The 13,979-nt window shown below is 43.8% G+C and overlaps 1 protein-coding gene across 5 annotated transcripts in view; it reads left to right on the forward strand.

Moving 5' to 3' along the window:
* Nucleotides 1-1,154: 1,154 nt before the first annotated feature.
* PTPRA (protein tyrosine phosphatase receptor type A) overlaps nt 1,155-13,979 on the forward strand; it is a 170,120-nt gene continuing 157,295 nt past the window's right edge. The window contains exon 1 of one of the 5 annotated variants that reach the window (XM_058563083.1): nt 1,155-1,325. The gene's annotated coding sequence lies outside the window, so the exon portion shown is untranslated. The remainder of the gene's footprint in view (nt 1,326-13,979) is intronic. The other 4 variants (XM_058563080.1, XM_058563082.1, XM_058563084.1 and 1 more) reach the window with 4 other exon arrangements.

A 13,979-nucleotide genomic window follows, 5' to 3' on the forward strand; every position in this document is an offset into this window, starting at 1 on the left:
CCCAGGCAGTGCAGTCTCTGGGTCTGGAATGAAGGGTGTGCCGGCAAGCTCCGGCCTACTAACGCCCAGCCACTCTCCCTGTACGGGTCCCGGTGCGTCCGAGGGACCCCGCGTGGGGGCCACAATCAGGAAAGTGTCTCCCACTACGACTGTGTAATCGGCTTTTTGCTCCGGTCTCCCAGGTCCTGCAGCCTGGGAACCCGCTACCGCCGGACGGACGGACGGCTTTGGGCGCCACACGTGGGGCGGGGAGCGCTGGGGAGAAGGTCCGCTCCCGCCACCCGACCCCGTTCCCGGCCCCAGAGTGAGGACGCATCTCGTGGTCCTCTTCGCGCCTTGAACCTCCCCTCCATCTCCAGGCCAATCGTAAACGACACCCCCACCGCAGAGCGCCAAGTGTCGTGTTTCTACCGGCTCGGTGGCGAGGCAGGCCCCAGTACGCGCACCTGGAAAGCGGGAGAGATTTCCCTGGGGCTCGGGTGGGGATGGTGTGGGCCGACTTGATGTAAGATGACACCCACGATGCCAGGCCTGTTTCAGGAGCTCTGCAGGTTCCTCTCTCCCCAGTGAGAGCCTTGCTCCTTTAAATACCTTGCAGCAATTAGCAAAAAAAAAAAAAGTCCGAATGGAACACGTTTGGAGAGAGGAGTGGGGAGACGGCTTTTGAGTTCCAGGCCGCCCTGGTCTCTAGACATTGGTGTAAATTGTACTTGGCCTCAGTTTCCGCATCTGTAAACTGGGAAGATGGCCCAAGTCCAGGGGGCTGGGACTGTAGAGAGGAGGAAGGCGTTGGTGCACGGACGGCCGGTGCTCCCGGGGTCCCGCTTCCCTGAGGAGTGGGCTGCCGTGGGGCGCACATCTCCCGGGCCAAGCGTGAGACCCGGCGACGCTGAGACGGTGAGATCCGGCTCTGATCCCGAAGCTGGCGAGCCGACGCTCGGAGGCGCGCAAGGGCGGGGCCCGCGAGAGCCGGAGACGCCCGTTCGGTGTGGGCCAATCAGAGCCCGTCTCTGAACCGCCAATGAGGAGGCGCCTTACAGCCCAGGCCAGGTCGGGAGCGAGGCTGTGGCGAGCGCGGCACTGACAGAGACGCGCGCGCGACCCAGTCCGGACCCGGGGCCGCCGCCGCCATCACCGCCGCCCGCCCAGTCGCCCCTGAGCCGCTTCTCCTCGCCATGGAGGCGAGGCCGCCGCCGCCGCCGCGGGGCTCCGAGCCGCGGGCCGGGCGGCGGCCCTGAGGGCGTGTGGCGGGCCGAGACGCCGCCGCGGAGCCGAGGCGGAGCCGCCGTCCTCGTCTCCCGCGGTCCCGCCCAGTGCCGGACTCGGTGAGTGCTCGCGGCCGCCGCCGCCCGGGTGGGCTCTGGAGGGGCGGGTGCTCCCGGGCACAGGTGGGAGGGGTCCTCGGCCGGAGCCCAGATCCCTCTTTTCCGGGTAGAATCCATCGGGCGTCTCCAGCCGGATCCCACCTCCTTGCGCTGTCCACAGGGGGGGGTCCCCGGAAACGTGCCGGACAGGGCGCCGACCCCTCCGGACTGCCCAGGAACTTCGCGTGCGTCCTCCTGGGCCCGGGCCAGGGCGCTGCCGTAGTTCATTCTGAAAGAAGAAACTTGGAACAGCGAGAACAGAATTTGCTCAGGTCCATTTAATGGGAAGAAAGAGGACAGCTCCTGGCATGAGAACGTTTGCTCTTGCAGGGACCAACTTTTCTTTCCCTTAAAGCCCTCCTGGCCCCTCTCCCAGGTCCCTCTCTTTTCCACCCACTCCCAACTGTTGAGGCTGCTTAAGGGGTAGGGGCTCAGAGCTGCCCAGAATTCGCAATGAGCCAAGTGGGAATGCAAATCCCCTCCCTTTTTCCTTTTGGTGAATAAAATAAAGAATATCGGTTTTTGAAACATTAGTTTCTAATTGTATTTCCGGAAGATAAAAATAATAATGGCAGAGCTAAGCCCAGTGTTGAGGGTTTTTTGTTTTTCTTTTTTTTGAGGTCAGTGATGATGTTTGTAAGACAGGAAAAGAGGAATATTCAGAACCTCCCCAGGCAGGGTGAGTGCCTTCAGAAGCCTTTGCCCAGGGTAGGGATTCCTGCTCTAGAACCAGTCACGTCTCCAGGGAGATTGCTTCATTTGCCACCTGCTTGCATTAAGGCAGCTCTAGAACCAGAAGATGGTGGGCAAGGAGAGGGCTGATGGGGGAAGATGGGCGCACATCTTCCTGCTTGGCCACTCCTTTAAAAAACACAGATCTGATGCTGTCATTTGTTTACTTAAAAAGTCCCTCCCTCTCCTTTTCCCATGGGATGAATGAAGCCCAAAATGCCTTATCAGGTCATGCAAGGCCCTTGACAGTCTTTCCTCAACTTACTCTTTTACTTTTAGTTTAATCCTTCATGTCTCCTTCTCCTCCTCCCCCTCCCTAGCCTTTCAGAGCTGCTGGACTGCCTCTTCGAATGTTTGGATGCCTTTGCTTGTGTGATTCTCTTTCCTCCCCACCTTTTTACCTGCCAAGCTTCACCTCTTCCTTTAAAAGCCCTTCTCATTTGAGAACCTTCTTGAGGGCAGGAGCTGTGTCTTGTTTACCTTTCCATCTTCTGTGGTGAGAGGATTCTCCCTCCCAATTGTCTTGTAGGTCCCATCCCATTTCTTCCCCCTTATGTCTCAGCTTTTTTTTTTTTACTTCCAGGTACCCAATTCCCAGAGAGAATCTTTCCTGGAGTCCTGCTTTGAGTGCACGCCTAGGCCTTTTAGTATCTCTCATTCCCCCTTTCCTCATGTCCATCCCATCGAGCCCCCATAAGTAGTCAGCAGGCAAGAACTGGCAGATCTCATTCCACTTGCCTCCAGTCTGCTTGACTCTGAAAGGGTCTCTTTTTCACTTCTGCCTGCCTGAAGTGGCCTGGCTAATATATGTGCTCTAAGGCATGGTGGGATCTAGCAGGCTGTTCACTGGGTACCTTTTAGCCACTTATTTACCATTTGGGTGAAATTCAGAACCAGAAAAGCCAGTCCTCTGACTTAAGTAGTTCATGTGCCTTCTATTTGTGAGGCGAAGTGCTTGGGATACAAAATAAAAGTGAGGAAGTCACATCTTTACCTTTGAGGGGGCTCACAGTTTAATGCGGGACAGGTGGATACAAATACATCACAGATGCTATAAGAGTGTAATAATAATAGCTGTTATCTTTTATTTGCCTTGTGACAGACTATGTAATAAATGCTTTCTACAGATTACTTACTTATTCCTTTCAACAGTCATATAGAAGCTTATTCCTATTTGACACGAGTGGAAACTGAGGCCATACACTGGGCAGATGAGGGAATAGTCAGGATTTGAATTTTGGCAGTCTAGTCCAGAGCATCTGCCTGGCTGTATAGACAGCATTCCATCCTGGATGGTCTGAGAAAGCTTTCCTGCAAGGGAGCCTTTGGGTCATGAAGGATGCGTAGGAGTTTGTGGTAGACACAATACAGGAAAGGGGATAGCACAAGCAGGCTTGGAGGTGGAAGGAACCCACTGTCCTTGGAAAGCAGAGAGTGGTTAAGCATAGTTGGATTGGATAGAGGGAAGAAGGGTGGGCGATGAGATTAGGGGCAGGTTGAAGGGCTGTATGTGCTGTGTTAGAGTTTGGGCAGGGGAGAGCCACTGCCCAAACTGGAAGATTTTAAAGAACGTCAGAGACTTGGGCTGACTGGGCTTTGGAGAGGGGCAGCGTGGGGCCAGATGCTAATGCCCCTGCAATTTAGGAGGCAATGGAAAGGCCCCACAGAGGCAGAATCACAGCTCTTAGACCCAGAAGGAGACCTAAAGAGAATCCTGCTCCGTTTCGGGAAAAGATGTTAAATACATATGAGAAAAAATTCCAGCAGTACAAAAGGGTATATATAGAGAAATAAGTCTCCTTCCTACCCTGACCTCCCCAGAGATGACTGAAGTTTCCAGTTTCTGTAGCCTTACATAGACACTATTCCTTTATAAACATGTGTCTACCTATCCATATTCCTGCCCCCATGGTACGTACCAGTCACACCTTGCTCTTTTTGACTTAACATATTTAGGAAATCATTATGTATTAGTACATATAGAGCTGTTCATTCTTGTTTTTTTTTTTTTTTTTTTTTGGTGAGGAAGATTAGCCCTGAGCTAACATCTGTTGCCAATCCTCCTCTTTTTTGCTGAGGAAGATTGGCCCTGGGCTAACATCTGTGCCCATTTTCCTCTAGTTTATATGTGGGACGCCTGCCACAGCATGGCTTGATAAGCAGTGCATAGGTCCGCGCTCGGGATCTGAACCTGGAAGCCAAGCGCACTAACTTAACCAGTACGCCACCGTGCCGGCCCCTGTTCATTCTTTTTGTTGACATTCTTATATCATTGTATGTCTGCACAATAATTTGTAACTAGTCTTCCGGTTAAACAACATTGAAGTTGTTTCCAAGTTTTTCTATTACAGCAGTTACAATGAATGTTCTTGTACATATTTTATGTGCTCTTATGTAAAATTATCTAACAGTATATTTCTACAAGTAAAATTACTGGGTCAAGTTGCATTTTAAATTTTCAGACATGTAGCCAAATCACCACCCCTTCGAGGGGGTTGTCCTAAGTTATCCTCTCCCCCAAAATATGAATGAAATGCAACAGATTTTCATCAGTATACATCAGGATCGCCTGGGATGCTTTTTCAGATATCATATGCCTACTTTTCCCTCACCTAACTGCCTCTCCCCATGTGATTCTAGCCTATTTCTTTCATTTTACAGGGGGAGACATTGAGTCTCAGAAGGATAAAGTGACTTGCGCAAGACAGTCATTCTGGGTGGTGGTTGTTTTTTAAGCAGCTCTGATTTGTATATGCCCGGCACCTTTCATTGGAGGCGCTCAGAGTTGATTTGTAAGCATTGTTGTGTTATTTTTCTCCACCTTAATGTGGAAAAAATGAGATGCAGGTGAAGTTTGAATTGTAAGCAGGAAGCTGGCCAAATATAGAATCTTGTCTTTAGTGCAGTAATTAATAAATGTTCCCAGATGCCAAAGCTGAAGAAATGTTTTTTTAGTGAGTCTGAGTACAACAAAAACAGAAGTAATGTAACCCTAACTTGATAAAACCTAGCAGGAAACCCACAGATAACCCAACATTAAAATTTGTTTTAATGTATTCTCTATAGAAAAGAGAATCCATTAAATGTAAAACTATATTTACTTTATTCTAAATTTATATCCATTTGTGTCAGTGTACAGGCATAGATTTTTTTTATAGTTGTAATCAGTCCATACAGTATCTGACTTTTGTATTCTTGAATAGCATCAAATATTTTATTTACTCATGTATCTCATCTTAAGTCATAGTATAGTATTCTATGTTGATAATATATATGCTATCAATATAGTAATCTGTATTGATTACGGTTGTTTGTACAATCTTTTTTATTCTTTCCTTTTTTTCCCCTCCTTTTTTCTATTATAATGGTACTTCTGAGCACCCTTGTTCAAATACTTCCTTTGGATTATTTTCTTGGACTCTTATCTCCTAAAGTGGGTTCACTGAGTCAGGAACAGTTTCAGTGCGGAATTGCTGTCTGGAAAGGTTGAACTAGTTTACGCAACTATCAGCAATTTCCCTGCTCCCTGACAATCCAGCCAATGCTGTTACAAACAAAACATAGTATTTGATTTTATTAATTTAAAAGAAATGTAATGATACTTTGAATTAGGTTTAATTTACATTTCTTTAGAAAAAGAGACCAGTAGCCCCTTTAGATTTTGAAATAAGTACAGTGCTGTGATATATATCATATCCAAGTAATATAGCTAAAGCCAACTTGTTTGAAGAAAGACATGGTTGATGGGACCAGAAATATTGTGGAAATTTAGGTTAAGATCATACTGGTATGAGATATAAGACCAGATGCTGTTCAATTGAAAATACCATACATTGTGCCAGGAGCTTAGGATACCTCAGAGTAACATGGATGTGATGTCTGTCCTTGTGACACTTAGGGGCTAGTGTAGTAGCCAGGCGTTAATCACCTTATGGTAATTACAGATGTGATCAAAGGGGAAGGACAAAATGTCTTGGGAGTGCCAGAGAAGTTCAGTGTTAATACATTTGCAATTAAACAGTGCTTACAAAGGCCCTGAGCTGGAAAGGGGTTTGATAGGTTAGGGTAATGCTTCTCTAACTTGAATGTTCACATGAACCGTCTGGGGATCTTGTTAAAATGCCAAGTCCTGATTCAGTAGGTCGGGGGTGGGACTTGGGATTCTGTATTACTACCAGCTCCCCAGTGAGGCAGATGCTGCTGGTGCGTGGATCGCTCTTGGAGTAGCAAGGCCTAATTGAGAACTTGGTGAGCACCAGAAGCTGACTGACGTGGTGACTAGGAGGGGGTAGTTCTCTGCCGTGGCTGCACTTTAGATTCTCCTGGGGAACTTAGAAAAATTGAGGATGCAAATGCCTCACCATCAGGTATTTTGATTTAATTGGTCTGGAGTGGGGCCTGAGAATGTATATATTTTTTAACTCCCCAGGTGATTCTTTTTTTCTTTTTTTAATTTATTTATGTATGTTTGTGTGTATGTGTGTTTCTCCAGGTGATTCTAATATGCAGCCAGGGTTGAGAACCACTGAACTAGAGAGAGGCAGGGGCGGCCAATGTTGAGGGCCTTGCATACTATGCAAGGATTTTGAGCTTTATGCTGAAGGCAGAGCTAAGCCATTGAAAGATTTTGAGGAGGAGAGTGATCTGATTGGCAGTTGTAAAAAGTTGACTGTGACTGCAATCTAGAGCCGTAGTTTTCAAAGTGAGGTAGACAGATGATTCACTGGGATGCTGGAAGAAAATTTTAGAGCTTCTTTTTATTATTTTTATCTAAAAAATGATAAAACATTAAATTTAGGGATTGTCACTGGCATCTTCTTAGGTCTATAGGTCACACAGTGTTAATGTGTTAACTTTGGATGTCCTGGAGGAAGAGAAGGGAGTTCTGCAGTGAGCAGGCAGAGCCATATTCATACATGTTCTTTTCAGTATATTGCTACATATTAATAACAGTTTATATTATCCAGTTTTCGTTAAACTAACCTTCACAGAATGGACAAGTGGCTTAAAATGATTTCTGCAAAGAAACCAGTGATTGAAGAAAATACTAGTAATGCAAGCACAAGCAAGCAAGCAAACAAAATGGCAGAGCTGACCTTTGTCCAACTCCTTATATGAGCTCTTGGTGATTAAATAAGTCAGCTCTTATTACATTGGAAAGCATCAAGCCTATTTGAAACGTGGCTTTACATCCTCTGTCATTAATAGGAATCTTGCTTTAAGAGTATGTAGAGGGGCCGGCCCGGTGGCGCAGGGGTTAAGTGCGAGCGCTCCGCTTCGGTGGCGCGGGGTTCGCAGCTTCGGATCCCGGGCGCCCACCCATGCACTGCTTGTCGAGCCATGCTGTGGTTGCGTCCCATATAAAGTAGAGGAAGATGGGCACGGATGTTAGCCTAGGGCTAATCTTCCTCAGCAAAAAGAGGAGGATTGGCATCGGATGTTAGCTCAGGGCTGGTCTTCCTCACCAAAAAAGAAAAAAAAAAGGGTATATAGAACCTTCAGATATTAAATAATGAAATATGACTATCACTAGTACCAAGACATTTGAAAACTAAGCATCTGGAACATAAAGAGAACCTCTACATTTTTTTTTTTTTGTGAGGAAGATCAGCCCTGAGCTAACATCCATGCTAATCCTCCTCTTTTTGCTGAGGAAGGCCGGCTCTGAGCTAACATCTATTGCCAATCCTCCTCCTTTTTTTCCCCAAAGCCCCAGTAGATAGTTGTATGTCATAGTTGCACATCCTTCTAGTTGCTGCATGTGGGATGCGGCCTCAGCATGGCTGGGGAAGCGGTGCGTCGGTGCCCAGCCGGGATCCGAACCCGGGTCACCAGTAACGGAGCACGTGCACTTAACTGCTAAGCCATGGGGCTGGCCCCTCTACGTTTTTTTTTATAATGATGTTTAAAGTCATAGGCTGTTCGTTCAGATGCTCTACAAAATTTTACTAGCCTAATGATTAAAGTATGTATTTTGAGGTTTCTTGTTCTTACAAAAGATAAAAAGGCACATACCATTGGCAGGGCCGCCCCCCCCCCCCCCCGCCCCCAGTCTTTTTTTAAAAAGAAAGACTGATGTGGGGCCGGCCCCGTGGCTTAGCAGTTAAGTGCGCGAGCTCCGCTACTGGAGGCCTGGGTTCGGATCCCGGGCACGCACTGACGCACCACTTCTCCGGCCATGCTGAGGCCGCGTCCCACATACAGCAGCTAGAAGGATGTGCAACTATGACATACAACGATCTACTGGGGCTTTGGGGGGGGGAAAAAAAGGAGGAGGATTGGCAATAGATGTTAGCTCAGAGCCGGTCTTCCTCAGCAAAAAGAGGAGGATTAGCACGGATGTTAGCTCAGGGCTGATCTTCCTCACAAAAAAAAAAGACTGATATAGTACATGGAAATAATATGTCAAGAAACCAAAACACATTCCTTTGTCAGCAATATTCTTGTAAGATGCATAGAAAATGTTGCTGAAGATGTGAACAAACACTTAGAACACAGTTTTGCAGTGTGGGAAGTTTGCTATATAGTTATAAAAATATAGAAGCTTCTAGCATGGCTTAGTATTTGCTAGATTCTCTTTTAGTAATTAAATCCAAGAAAAGTCACTTCTTTTGTGAGCTACTGGGGGAAAGTTGTACTGGAGAAGACATAGTCTTAATAGTAAATGACTGCCTTAACATTGCTGTATGGAATAATTGTCTAATGTAAGCTACTGACAGAACAGCTGTTTTGATGAATGAAGGATGAAATTCATTCATGCCTCTTCATGGACTCTTGAGGCAGGTTATGATTCGTTGGTTATCTGGTGGTGGAGTTGTTGATGTTACGCATTTTTCTTTTACCAAAAAAAAAAAAAATGCTGACTTTGTCTGTGATAAATGGCTACCCAGCAAATATTATTTAAAAAATTAATATACTGAGGCCGGCCCGGTGGCGCAAGCGGTTGGGTGCGCGCGCTCCGCTGCGGCGGCCCGGGGTTCGCTGGTTCGGATCCCGGGCGCGCACCGAAGTACTGCTTGGTAAGCCATGCTGTGGCGGCGTCCCATATAAAGTGGAGGAAGATAGGCACTGATGTTAGCCCAGGGCCGTCTTCCTCAGCAAAAAAAGAGGAGGATTGGCGGATGTTAGCTCAGGGCTGATCTCCTCACCAAAAAAAAAAAAAAAAATTAATATACTTTATCTCTTCAAGTAAAGATGTTATTTTAACTGTGAATGAGAAAGCAACTACTTTTTTCTTAGAAAGAAATGTGCGATGGGATAGCGTTTTCCTCATAATTAAAAAATAATAAGCTTTATTGATATATAATTTACATACCATAAAAGTCACCGTTTTAAAGGGTACAATTCATTGATTTTTAGTGTGTTCATGGAGCTGTGCAACTGTCACCACTATCTAATTTCAGAACATTTTCATCACCCCAAGAAGAAATCCTGTATCCATTAGCTTCACTCCCCATTCCACCCTCCCCCCAGCCCCTGGCAACCACTGATCTTTCTGTCTCTATGGATTTGCCTATTCCGGACAGTTCATATAAATGCAGTCATACAATATGTGGCTTTGGTGGCTGGCTTCTTTTACTTGACATAATGTTTTTGGGGTCGGTTCATCCGTGTTGTAGCATGTATCAATATTTCATTCCTTTTTAAAGCTGAATAATATAATATTCCATTGTGTAAATATAGCACATTTTGTTTATCCATTTATCAGTGGACATTTGAGTTGTTTCCACTTTTTGGTGTTATGAATAATGCTGCTGTGAATGTTCATTTACAAGATACTGTGTGGACATGTTTTCATTTCTCTTGGGTATATACCTGGGAGTTGGATTGTTGGGTTAAATGGTAATAACTCTGTTTAACTTTTAGAGAAGCTGCCAAACTGTTTTCAAAAGCAACTGCATCATTTTACATTCCCAGCGGCAAGGCACAGGGGTTCCAGTTTCTCCGTGTCCTCACCAACTCTTGTTACTCTCTTTTTGATTATAGCCATCTTAGTGAGTGTGAAGTGGTATCTCATTTTGGTTTTGATTTGCATTTCCCTAATGACTGATGAGCTCATTGTGATTTTGTTAAACCTATAAAGACTCTCATAATTTTACACATGAAAAATTTGGAAACATAAATTTTTTACCTGATAAAAATCTCCAAATGTATTTCTAAGAAAATTTCCAGATGATCTAATGAAATGAAGGACCTAGGCATTGATCATCAGTGGCTGTTAAAACCATTGAGGAAGTTTATGTCAGAAGGATAAGACTGACAATCTTCTGATCAATCATAACCTCTCTAAAATGCGTACAGCCAAACCCTATGTTCCTCTGATGTTGTACAATAGGAAAAATATGACACCATTCATTAAATATTCTTGCCCCCGCAAAATCATGTCAAACCTGACTCTGATTAAGCTTCTAGATCTAGCAACCAGTTTACAGAATGTAATTAGAAAATTTAGAATGTGAGAAATTCTATAGGACACATGGACCCAGTTACTTCAAATAAATGGCAGGAAAAAAATTGGAGGAACTCTTACTGATTAGAAAAGACTTGAGACATATTAACTAAATGTAATGTGTAGACCTTGTTTAGATCCTTTTTCTTACAAACCAACTATAAAAAGATATTTATGAGACCATTGGGAGTAATTTCAATACCACCTGTGTATTAGATGATTTTTAAACAATTATTTTCATTTTTTTAAGTTGTAATAATAGCAGTATAGTTATATTAAAAGGAAAGACTCTTTTCTCTTAGAGATAAGTACTGAAGTATTTATGGATGAAATTATATGATATCTGGAATTAGCTTTAAAATAATTCATTGTTTTTGGAGGGTTATAGATGATTTACCATATATTGAAAATTATCAAAGCTGGATAATAAGTATATAAGAGTTTAGAGTTCACTCTACTTTTCTGTGTTTCAAAATTCCCATAGTAAAAAGTTAAAAAAGAGGGGCCAGTTCGGTGGCATGGCAGTTAGGTTCATGCACTCCACTTCGGCGGCCCGAGGTTCGCCGATTTGGATCCTGGGCGTGGACCTACACACCGCTCATCAAGCCAAGCTGATGCAGCGTCCCACATGGAGCAACTAGAAGGATGTACAGCTGTGACATACAGCTCTACTGGGGCTTTGGGGAGAAGGGAAAGGAGGGGGAAGATTGACAACAGATGTTAGCTCAGGGCCAATCTTCCTCCAAAAAAAAAAAGTTGAAAAAGAAAATAATCCATGACAATAGTTTTAGTGGGTTTCAGATCCATTTGTTAGAAATAATAAAAGCAACATCTGATTAGTTTTCAAGAGTAACTGCATCAAGGAAGACGGACATTTGCTAGCCAAATTTAAGGGAAAATGTTTGTATAATTGGAAGGAATTGGAAAAGTAAATACCACAATTTAGTTAGCACAGCTATAGCACCTCTTCCTTTTGGACCCATGTTTCTTTTTGGCTGTGACAACCATTAAAACTAAGTATTGACTTGAAATCAGACTCTCCGATTGCTCTGTCATAAAGTATTAAAAAGAGATTTTTCAAGCATAATAAGAAATATTTGATCATATGGATCACACTAAAATATTTTTAAAACAAGTTTAATATTATTTTAGTGATAGCATTAATGGTTTTTATACTTACCCATATAAAAATTGCAATCATTATTTTATTTCATTTGAAAATGAATGGGTGTTTTGTAGTATTCATTATGTATTAGTACCTTTGTCATATTTATAGGTGAACATATGTGAAAATGTGTGCATTTATGGATTGATTGATTGGCTGGTGTGCAGTCAAAAGGTTTGATTGTCATTACTGTTGAGAATGGACTGGACAGAGCATAGAGATTAATTTGGTGATTGTTAGAAGCTGATTTAGCCAGCCCTGGTGGTCTAGTGATTAAGATTTGGTACTCTCACTGCCGTGGCCAGGGTTCCTTTCCTGGTCAGGGAACCACACCACCTATCTGTTGATTGTCATACTGTGGTGGCTGCGTGTTGCTGTGATGCTGAAAGCTGTGCCACCGGTATTTCAAATACCAGGAAGGTCACCCACAGTGGACAGGTTTCAGTGGAGCTTCCAGGCTAAGACAGACTAGGAATAAGCGCCTGGCCACTTACTTCTGAAAAAATTGGCCATGAAAACCCTACAAGTAGCAGCAGAGCATTGACTAATACAGTGCTGGAAGGTGAGAGGATGGCCAAAAAGACTGGGCAGGGTTCCACTTTGCTGTGCACAGGCCCACTAGGAGTCAGAATCGCCTCGACCCCACTCATAACAACAAGAACAGATTTGGTCAGGGATGATGGTGTTCTTGGTTTGGGGTAGTGGGGTGATGGGGATGGATGATTTAAATCAGTAGAAGATGGATGCTTAAATCAGTAGAAGCATTAGTGGTTCCAGATTTCTGGCTTTTTGGAAGAGATGACTGTTAGTGAACTGAACTTTTGTGTATGGGAAGAAGTTGAAACCTAGCTGCTGTGAATTGTGCAAGTAGATCTCAAATATTGATTGACAAATAGCTTAACCAGCAATTAGTTTTCAAACATTGGTTGACAGGGGCCTTAATACAGTGTTGTAAATCCATAATGCTACCCATTAATAAAGAGGATGTCTTCCGTTGATGTATCAGCAGTACTCTTACCAGAGCAGTGTGGAATGGTTCCAGGACTTCCAGTGTTCTAAGAGGAACTGGGGGTGGGGTATGGAACAGAGCTTTTACAGGGATGCTTCTGTTCTCCTAGTGGCCCTTTCCATGTCTCCAGTGATAAGAATGCTTCACCCACCTTTCAGGGAGTGAGACCAGTCCCTGAATCAGTGCCTCCTGCCCACTCTGTCTGTGAGACCCCTCCTCCCAGTGCTCCTTACTTCCCATCTGGACCTGCTCACTTTGTTAACAGAGGCTCAATTCATGGTGACTTCCAGCTGGTGTTTCTCTCTATCCCCAGTCTGGGGTGTTAGCCTGGCCCAGGATCTTGCTACTAGTTGGTAGAAGTCATAGAAGATCCCTTTTCTTCCTGTTGTTCATAGTCAGTTAGCAATAGTGCTATTGGCAGCAGTTGTGACCCTCTAAGGCAGTAATTCTCAACGGTGGCTGACTATGGTGGGGAGGAGGTAAGTTTGCAAAAGCATTTTTTTAAAAAATAAAAAACATGATTTTATGTTTTTCAGTCAGTGTCTGTATTTTAAAATTTTGTTTCATTTAAAATCATGTATATATTTGAATGATTAATACATGTACATATTAAAATATTCAAATAGAACTAAAAATATACAGTAAAAGGTAATTCTCTTTCCCTCATCTTCCAGGTTGCCCAGAGGCATCCCCAGGTACTATGAATAGTACTTGTGAAACCTTCCAGAAATAGTATGCACCATACAATATGAGTTACTTAAGTTTGACATTTCAACTAACAATAAAGGAAGATATGGGAGTTTTATGTTTATCCAAAGGGGTGAGTGTTAAGGCAGATTGAGATGTGCTGTTCTTACCTTTGGGTGGGGGGTTATATGGAGTTCAGTTCTGTTTCTACAGTGTTAATGGGAGAGATTGCTTAAACAATTCATACTTAGTTGCACTTAGTTTTCAAAGGTTCTACTTTGAAGAAGGCTGTTGTAGAGCAAGTAGTGGATAACAAAGCAGCTCGGTTATCTGTGAGTTTTTTAATATCTGAATGGGGCTTTTGTGCATAGAAGGTCTACTTAAAATTACTTGGGTTTCAAATTAATATTCAATTTATTTGAGTGGCAAATTAAAAACCTAGTTTTCCTTTAGTCTTGTTATTGTAAGCATTGTAATTTTTGTATAGAAATGAGAACAGTAACTTTCACTGGCTCTTTAATTAATGGTAATTCAAGTTTAACAGATTAAATTTCTCCATACCCTTTTGTTAGT

Source organism: Diceros bicornis, chromosome 19 (assembly GCF_020826845.1).
Source record: "Diceros bicornis minor isolate mBicDic1 chromosome 19, mDicBic1.mat.cur, whole genome shotgun sequence".
In the NCBI taxonomy this organism is placed as follows: domain Eukaryota; kingdom Metazoa; phylum Chordata; class Mammalia; order Perissodactyla; family Rhinocerotidae; genus Diceros; species Diceros bicornis.